The 9,593-nt window shown below is 47.0% G+C and overlaps 1 long non-coding RNA gene across 1 annotated transcript; it reads left to right on the forward strand.

The window, feature by feature from the left end:
- Positions 1-340: 340 nt before the first annotated feature.
- LOC123331315 lies at positions 341-3,392 on the forward strand. Its single transcript, XR_006547871.2, has 2 exons — positions 341-1,271; positions 3,099-3,392. It is a non-coding gene; the product is annotated as an uncharacterized LOC123331315 (long non-coding RNA).
- The last annotated feature ends 6,201 nt before the right edge of the window (positions 3,393-9,593 follow it).

Genomic DNA, 9,593 nt, shown 5'->3' on the forward strand with positions numbered 1-9,593 from the left:
GCCGTCTTTCCCATCTCCAGGCCCAGCCTGAAGCCACCAGCTCATAACACACCTCCCCACCCACAGAGAGAGGAGAGAAAGGCAATCATTTCAGATCCTGAGATGTGAAAACTGCCTGTGAGCGCCCCCACCCCCCTGCGGCTGCCCTTTTCTCCAGCCTTCCCTGAGGGGACAGCAGGCTTTTAGCTCATGGGCAGGCTGTTCTGGTGACTCCTGTACCTGGGGGCTGGAGGGAAGGAGGTTCCCAAAGGAGATGAATGCCCATCACGCTCCCTCTTGGGAAAGGGGGGGCATTTTATTTTAACAAACGTTTGCTGGTCTTGGCTATTGTTAAAACCCCATTTGATTATATCCCGGAGCTTAAGAGGGGTGGTGGAAGCTGAGGCTCCTGTAATTGGGGGCAGAGGACAGGGGTGGGGCTCTCACTGGAGCAGACAGAAAGCAGACCCATTCCTTTCTGGATGTTTGTAGGTCACATAACCTAGGCTTCAGGGTAGAATTGATAACTTGACCCCAAACTACAGTTGGTAATCAAGCTTATTCACTTGTACATCAAATCTTTATTGAGCACCTACTGTGTCCTGAGCTCCAGGAGGACGGTAAGGCTCAAATGGCCAGGCACTGCCTTCGTGGGTTGTACAGATGAGTGGGTGTCACAAGTGAGTCCTCATCAGATATTTCCACAAACCGGTATTTGAAGAAAAACTGGGCTAGGAACCATGAAGGGATAGAGCTGAGGAGGGGGTCCTGTTTGGATTGGGCACCACAGGTGGTTTCTCGGAGGAGGGGACCAGGTTCTGAAGGACTTGAGCTGGGAGGAAGTCGTTAAAGTTGCTAAAGGGAAGAAAGAGGATCACGTGTGGAGGGACAGAAGAGCGTCTGCTTCATTTGAGGGTCTGAAAGGCGGACGGAAATGAGGACAGGGCTCCCAAGGGTGAAGCAGACAGAGCTTTCCAGAACTTGCAAAGATGACAAAGGCTGGCTTTACACGAAACTGAGGTGGCCTCTCCTGGGTGCTTCCTTCTGTGGCAGTGCCTGCACCGTGTATGCCTGTGTTCCCCCCACGCCCCTCCACAGAGCCTGCTCTTCAGAAATAATCTCAGGCCAGTGCCTCAAATTAAAAGAAAGGAAGGAAAGGAAGGAAGGAAAAGAAGCAAAGTTTCTTAGATGGCGAAACTGTGAGGGACAGATAGGCAGGATATGATCTCTGCCCCAGGATGCTCACAGCCTCCTTAATCTGTCCCCATGGAAACATCTGCAAGACCCTAAAGGTAAGGACCCAACAGAGGGAATTATGGGAGTTCAGAGAAGACCACATGGGCACCAGAGCAGGTGGATGGGGGGCTTCTTATTGGAGGTGAATTTCTGCAGATTTACCTGATGACAGGTTAAGGGGACCACCCAGAAGGGAAGTCCCATGTCCCCTCTCCAGGGAGCTCTGTCTTTCAAGCCTGATATCTGATGGGAAACAAATGGAATTTCCGGAGCGGGGAGGAGACCCTTGGAAGGACTGGAGCCCCTTAATGCAGAAGAAGGCTCTTTGCTCTGGTAGATTGTTCCTCCTGGACAGGAGACGTGCCCTGTGCTTTGAGGAAAGTTGTCAGGGCAAGACCCAGCATCATGGTGGACAAAATCAGGAAAGATCCCCAGGTCTTGCCCTTAGAGACCTTCTGGAGGAGGGTGGGACTCAGATCCCACCAAGCTGCTTCCTTATCATTTGTTCAGAACTCAGCTCGAACATTCTTTCCTGGTCTTTAAGGCAGACAACACGCTGGTCACTCTGTCAGCCTGTGCCTCACTTATTATGAGCCTGCCAATTCCTACCTCAGGGCCTGGGGCTGAATATGTGAGCATGATGGTTATAGGGCCCCCAGGATGTAGTGAGTCCCAGGCTGCAGGCACTGGGCTTCAGATCTTCCCCAACTCCCCACCCCACTATCCTGCTGGCAGACTCGCTAAGTGTTCTGCCTTTCCAGGAAGGCCTGCTGATCTGAGAAGGTTCATTGCTTGGTCAAGGTCACAGTCACCCACGTGACTTTGAGACTGTGCTACCTGACCTCCCTGAGGCTCTGTGCTACCCTTTGTTATCTTTCCCAATATTTTCTCTAGTGCCCCGAGCAGTAGCTAAAGCATGATGTGGTCAGTTGATTGGAGCCCTCTGAGCAGGTTCCCTGAGGAGGCTCCTTGGCCCCATTTTACAGATGGGAAGGATGTGGCCAAGGGCAGGGATGTGGAGGAAAGTAGGCAAATGAATTACTCCAGTCCCAGAGGGAATTAGTGTTGGCCGGGATAGTCCGAGGCGGGCGCAGGCCGGTTTCCACTCAGCTGCCTGAGCCGCACTCCTAGGGCCTGGCTGATAATTGCTCATTATGTGCTTAATCTGGGCACAGCCGGGCCTGGCAGCGGAATTGCATCACATCAAAGCGAGCTCTTCAAAGGAGCAGAAAGCTGGCCCCTGGGGTAATTAGCAGAGGGCCTATTCTCTCCTACTTAGGACAGTTGGGGGGTTTCGGGCAGGGTCCAAACGGCACGAAGCAAAGCTCAGAATCGTCAACTCTGCTGAACTTGGACAGGCAAGGCGATGCCTCAAATCATTCGGGGTGTGTGTGTATGTGTGTATGTGTGTTTCTTTCATAAGCTGCTAAGACAGTTTTCTGCCCGCCTGGCCCAGATGCCCTGATCAACTGAATTGCCCTCTGCTTTTCTAGAACCCTGTGGACCCTTTCTCTAGACTGCTATGTTCTAGAGGAGTTGAAGAAAGCACACACATTCACACGCACATACACTCATCACCACCACGACCTCAAAATAAAAGCTGAAAGACGGTGACACCACCTGGCTTGTGCAGAGTTCGGAACCGCATCACTGTGGCTCCGTCTCCCCCGCCGCCTGCATGGAGGGGCCCCAGGTGGCAGCCCTGACTGGCAGGGTGTTGGTTCATCCATCAAAGTGGAACTCGGTCAGGGGGCAACAGGCCTGGCACGTGGCCTATGAGAAAATCAAAAGATGCAGCTGGTTGCTGAGCACGACCCGCCTCCTCCCTTGCTCGGCTGGAGGAGACAGGCAAGGTGATGTTCTGTCTCTAATCCCATTTGCAGGCCCCTCTTGCACAGCCAGGTACCGCACCAGCACGCCGTGGAGGTGCAGAAAGTGCTAAGAGACGTTATAATGGAGTCTGGTGCCTCTTCTTGATGGCCTGTGGGGCACGCAGGCTAACAGGCCTGAGTGTGTCTGCTAGCTGAGAAACAATGGTGCTGAACTGGCCGGCAGGGGACCTGAGACCCTTTGCATGTCTGGCAGGGGAAGTGCTGATTCCAGGACTGGTTGGTGCAAGAGAAAAGAATGGGGTATTTTTTTTTTTAATCCCCGCTTTAATAAATGACAATGCTTCACTTTCTTGAAAGTTGGGAAAATAATTCATCTTACCTTTCTCTTGCTCATGCTCAGTCCTGTCTGACTCTTTGTGACCCCACAGATTGTGGCCCACCAGGCTCCACAGTCCATGGGATTTCCCAGGCAAGAATACTGGAGCAGGTTGCCATTCCCTTCTCCAAGGGATCTTCCTGACCCAGAGATCGAACCTGCGTCTCCTGCATCGCAGGTGGATTCTTTACTGCTGAGCCATTGGGGAAGCCTACCCATCTCTTAACCATATTTGAATCATAACCATAATAATGTGGTTATTAATGTGGCAGAACTTCTCTGAGCCACGTGAGGAAAGCATTCTTAAACACTGAACAAAATCCATCAGAACTGGGGGTGGCGGTGAATCACAGCACACAGGGATGTTATATTTAATAGAAATAAAGCCATTGACTTTGTATTTCCCGATAATGCAGACTGTAGCCCAACAGTGTCTTCATCTATAATTTCTGAGCATGAAGATTTCTTGTATCAGTTATTCTGCCTAGAGTGGGAAAGAAATGATTGAGCAGACACTTCGAGAGTCAGTTGAGAGTGGACGTTACCCCATAAAGGAAGCCCTTGTAGCCCCAGGAACAGATTTGGACACTATTGTATCTAAAATGATTTAATCCAGGGCCATTCCCCTTTAGATCTCTCTGACTCCTAGTCTCAGGCTCTCTACCCTACAGCCAATTCTTGTCCTGGGGGCAACAGGCCTGGCATGAGGCCTCATGTGATTCATGAGCCCCATGCTGCAAACATGAGCCTTTAAAATAACTTCACAAAATACCTGCTGCCTGGCTAATCATCAGGTGAGAATATACCACACATCTGCTCCATGCCCCTTGGTCTGTGTGTTGAGTACATGGGAAGTTGCTTAGGGCACTCTGGGGAGTGGTGAGGCCATAAGAAGACCTTAAGACCAGGGTTTGAGTCTGTCATTCACCAGCTGGCCGAAATGGGCAGGTCAGCCTCCATTTCATCATCTCTAGGATGGGCTTTGGGGTGGTGTGAAGCCATCTGGATGGGGGACATGTCTTCCGTGGTGCTCCCTTCCCCTCCTCCATATATGGACATTGAGCTTTTTGTCTTCAAGCCTTTCCCTCTTTTCAGTTAAGCTTCCTAGAGGATAAAATGTGAGTTTAATTTTTCTCTGTGTTTAGGAGCAAAGTGCCTGGTACACAGCCGGTGCTCAAAAAATGCTTAGTGAATAAGACAGCACCTACTTGGTCTAACTTGAAGATTGGAGATATACATAGAATAATGCGTACAGTCTGGGCTGACTTAATACTTTATGGCCCAGTGCGAAAGAAAACACGGGGTTGCTCACTCAGAAATTATTAAGGGTTTTAAGATGTTGACAGCAGAGCCCTGAGACAAGTGCAGGGCCCTTCTGCATGCTGGGCTCTGAGCAATTGCTTGGGTCATATCATCGTTGCTGTAACTTAATGGTGCTGTATCTGTCTGCCTGGGCTGCCAACAGCGAAGATCCCAGTGGACATCTTAAACAACAGAAATTAATTTTCCCATGGTTCTGGAGGCTGGACGTCCAAGATCAAGGTGTCAGCAAGGCTGGCTTCTTCTGAAGTCTCTTTCCTTTGCTCATAGATGGCCATCATCTCCTTGTGTCTTCATGTCCACTTCCCTCTGTGTGCATCTGTGTCCTGATCTCCTTACAAGGACTCCGGTCATAATAGTTAACAACCCACCCCAATGACTGCATTTTTAACTCCATGACCTCTTTAAGGACCCTATCTCCAAATAGGGTCATATTCTGAGGTACTGGGGGTTAGGACAGGGAGGACAGGATGGACAGGGAGGTCTGGAGTGCTGCAGTCCCTGGGGTCACAAAGAGTCGGGCATGATTAAGTGACAGAACTGAACTGAGGGGTTAGGACCTCAACATAGGATTTGGAGGTTGTTGTTCAGTCACTAAGTTGTGTCTGAGTCTTTGCAGCTCCATGGACTGCAGCATGCCAGGCTCCTCTGTCCACCACTGTTTCCCTGAGTTTGCTCAAATTCATGTCTATTGAATCCGTGGTGCCATCCAACCGTCTCATCCTCTGCTGCCCCCTTCTACTCTTGCCCTCAACCTTTCCCAACATCAGGTCTTTTCCAGTGAGTCAACTCTTCACATCAGGTGGCCAAAGTATTGGAGCTTCTACTTCAGCATCAGTCCTTCCAGTGAATATTCATGGTTGATTTCCTTTAGGATTGACTGGTCTGATTTTCTTGCACTCCAAGGGACTCTCAAGATGCAATTCAGCCGGTTACATTACCATCACGTAGAGATGCTCTGTGGTCATCATTCTGAATTTGGTTTCAATCACAGGCTATTGTGAAGAACTGACTCATTAGAAAAGACCCTGATGCTGGGAAAGATTGAAGGCAGGAGGAGAAGGGGACGACAGAGGATGAGGTGGTTGGATGGCATCACTGACTTGATAGACATGAGTTTGAGAAAGTTCCAGGAGTTGGTGATGGATAGGGAAGCCTGGCGTGCTGCAGTCCATGGGGTCAAAAAGAGTCGGACACAACTGAGTGACTGAACTGAACTGACAGGTTATTTCAACCCTACCCTGTAGAGATTTGTGTAACTTTTACATTTTATTGGTTATAAAAGAAAAAGGTGAAGAAGTAAAGCTCACCATTCATCTCACTATCCAGGGGTTAATGCTTTGATGTACATCCTTTTTGTCTTTTTTCAACACCATCTTTTAAAAAAAATTATTTATTTTAATTGGAGGCTAATTACTTTACAATATTGTAGTGGTTTTTGCCATACATTGACATGAATCAGCCATGGGTGTACATGTGTTCCCCATCCTGAACCACCTCCCACATCCCTCCCCATCCCATCCCTCAGGGTCATCCCAGTGCACCAGCCCTGAGAACCCTGTCTCATGCATTGAACCTGGACTGGTGATCTATTTCACATATCGCAATATACATGTTTCAATGCTATTCTCTCAAATCATCCCACCCTCGCCTTCTCCCACCGAGTCCAGAAGTCTGTTCTTTACTTACTCTGTTCTTCTCCCACAGAGTCCAGAAGTCTGTGTCTCTTCTATTGTCTCACATATATGGTCATTGTTACCATCTTTTTAAAGTTCTTATATATGCATTAATATACTATATTGGTGTTTTTCTTTCTGACTTACTTCACTCTGTATAAAAGGCTCCAGTTTCATCCACCTCATTAGAACTGATTCAAATGCATGTTTTAATAGCTGAGTAATATTCCATTGTGTATATATACCACAGCTTTCTTATCCATTTGTCTACCAGTGGCCATCTAGGTTGCTTCCATGTCCTAGCTATTGTAAACAGTGCTGCGATGAACACTGGGGTACATGAGTCTCTTTCAATTCTGTTTTCCATGGTGTGTATGCCCAGCAGTGGGATTGCTGGGTGGTATGGCAGTTCTATTTCCAGTTTTTTAAGGAATCTCCACACTGTTATCCATAGTGGCTGTACTAGTTTGCATTCCCACCAACAGTGTAAGAGGGTTCCCTTTTCTCCGCACCCTCTCCAGCATTGTTTGTAGATTTTTTCAATACCATCTTGATGGTACTGACTGAGATTTTACCATTTAGGATCTTACCTAGCCCACCCCATTGAATAGTTTGAATTGGTTTTGGGAATTTTTACAGCAATATATCATATTCCAGACTCATCCACAGTTCTCAGATGCTGAAGTCACCTCCCAGGATAAGTCAGTAGCAATTCTGCCTGGGTGGGCACAGGTGATACCATCCCTGGAGCCACCTTGGGGCACTCAGACCATAGGGCAATGAACCCACCCAATCCTTGTGGGATAAGGCATTTGTTGACCCTCAATTGGTTGGGCAACATGGAACAGAAAAGAGAGTGTGAAGGATAGCATTGTGGTTTCATGGAGAAGTCTCCATCTGTCCACAATGGTTTCAAAGCTAATTGCTATGATGTGATGGCTCAGCATTCATTCCTTAATATAGTTCCCTCAAGAAAGAAGCATTTAGTCCACCAATTATTTTATCTCCTTTATACTTTCTTAATTGCAAAAGAATCTAAAAATACAATTGGCATACTTGATATGTGCAGTATCTTGTTTAGAAAGTTAGGCTAGGAGAGAGAAAGCAATTAAACTGTCAAAATGTAATTGTTTCTCATATGTAATTTAAAGTGGCTCATTTTCATTTACTTTTCATGGTGTTGGAGTTAAAAGCAAAGAAAGTTACCAGGGCAACTGGTGAAGATGGTGGAGCTCTGAGTATGGGTGGCAGCTTAGCTGCTGCTGTCAAATGAATTTGGGTTAATAACACAATCTGATGCTCAACTTCTGAGATACTGGAAGCACAGCATTAGCTGGTTTGGGGCACAATGGACCATTTTGATGGAAGAAATGAGAGAGTCAGTTCCTAGGTAGGTTGATAAGAAGTCCAGGATCCCCACTGAGGAGAAAGGAGTCTGGAGCTTTCAAGAAGAAAAAGACAAACTTTTTTTTTTTCTACATTGCTGTGTTTTAGTCAATATAAAATGTATCTCCCTTGAGGATATGTTTCTCCTTAACAAGAAAGTTTCCTGACTAATCTTGTTATCTTAAGACATATGTTGTGGGAGTGGGTCGGCTAAGACCTTTCTATTGTTAGTTATAATCTTGTTAATTTAAGATATATGTTGTGGGAGTGGGTCTGGTAAAAGTATATAATGAAAAGTGAAGTCGCTCAGTCATGTCCAACTCTTTGCGACCCCATGGACTGTAGACCACCAGGCTCCTCCATCCATGGGATTTTCCAGGCTAGAGTACTGGAGTGGGTTGCCATTTCCTTCTCCAGGGAATCTTCCTGACCCAGCGATTGAACCCAGGTCTCCTGTATTGCAGGCAGATGCTTTACCGTCTGAACCACCATGGAAGCCCCCAAAATATATAAGGCCCTGATAAGACTAGTGAGTGGGGGCACTCTCTGTTCCCCTTCTGATATCTATGTCAGAATCTGTCCCTTTTCACTTTAATAAAACTCTGCTACACAAAAGTTCTTGAGTGATCAAGCCTGGTCCCTGGTCCCGAAGCTAAATCTTCTTCAGAGATATGAATCCAACATTGTTTACCATAAGCTACTAGAAATACACTGTACTGATAGTAATTCCAAAACCCACCAAAAGAGCAGGGGTGTGTGTATGTGTGTGTGTGTGTGTGTGTGTGTGTGTAGCTACCATGGGTTACTGCTTTGTTTAGGTCACTCTTGATTTCTTTATAAGTATAAATGAAGGATCATTAGTTAAACAGAATGGGCATTCTTAGTCAATTTTCTCAAAGGAAAAAGTCACACTGGCTGGTTACATGCCTGTGTGCGTGCATACATGCTAAATCGTTTCAGTTATGTATGACTCTGTGACCCCATGGACTGTAACCGACCAGGCTCCTCTGTCCATGGGATTCTCCAGGCAGGAATACTGGAGTGGGTTGCTATTTCCTTTTGTTGGGGATCTTCTTGACCCTGGAATCCATCTGCATCTCTTAAGTCTCCTGCAGTGGCAGGCAGGTTATTTACCACTAGCGTCACCTGGGAAGCCCCAGCTGGTCATGTAAACCTTGTTTATTCTGGAAATGCTTATGAAGCATTGATGTGATGTTTTAGGCTAGGCTCCTGGGAGCTGGAGATGGACCTGACTTGATTTCACTCTTCAAGCTGCTAAAAGACAAGTTGGGGAGACAGAGAATTTTGATTGAATGTCATAAACACCGAGATACAGGTAGGAAAGAACAGTTGGGAAAGCACTAAAGAGGGAAAACCACCCTGGATGGCCACACACATCTGCTCAGATGCAGCAAAAAGTGTATGTAATTCAATTCAGAAATACTCAGTTGCTTGCTGTACTGGGGGCATAATGCAAATCAGGCATAAGCTCAGTCCAGAGCTCGTGCTCTAGAAAGGTGTGGCCCATGAATGAGGTGAAATGAAAGAAAGAAAAGTGAGCAGAGTCATAGGTGTTCCAGAAACATCTGACAAGTGTGTGAGATGAACTGTAACACAGATGAGTACTAAACACTGCAAAGAACATCCAGATGAACGAGACGAGGCCGTAGTTCCTGCCATGGAGGAGGCAGGGAGTGGGGCCTGGCGGGGAGTAAGGCTATATTCACTTATCAAGCCGTTTCTTTTTCACAGCATTTTCCCTTTTATTTAAAATCTAATTGGGACTTC

This window comes from Bubalus bubalis, chromosome 23, assembly GCF_019923935.1.
Source record: "Bubalus bubalis isolate 160015118507 breed Murrah chromosome 23, NDDB_SH_1, whole genome shotgun sequence".
Classification (NCBI taxonomy): Eukaryota; Metazoa; Chordata; class Mammalia; order Artiodactyla; family Bovidae; genus Bubalus; species Bubalus bubalis.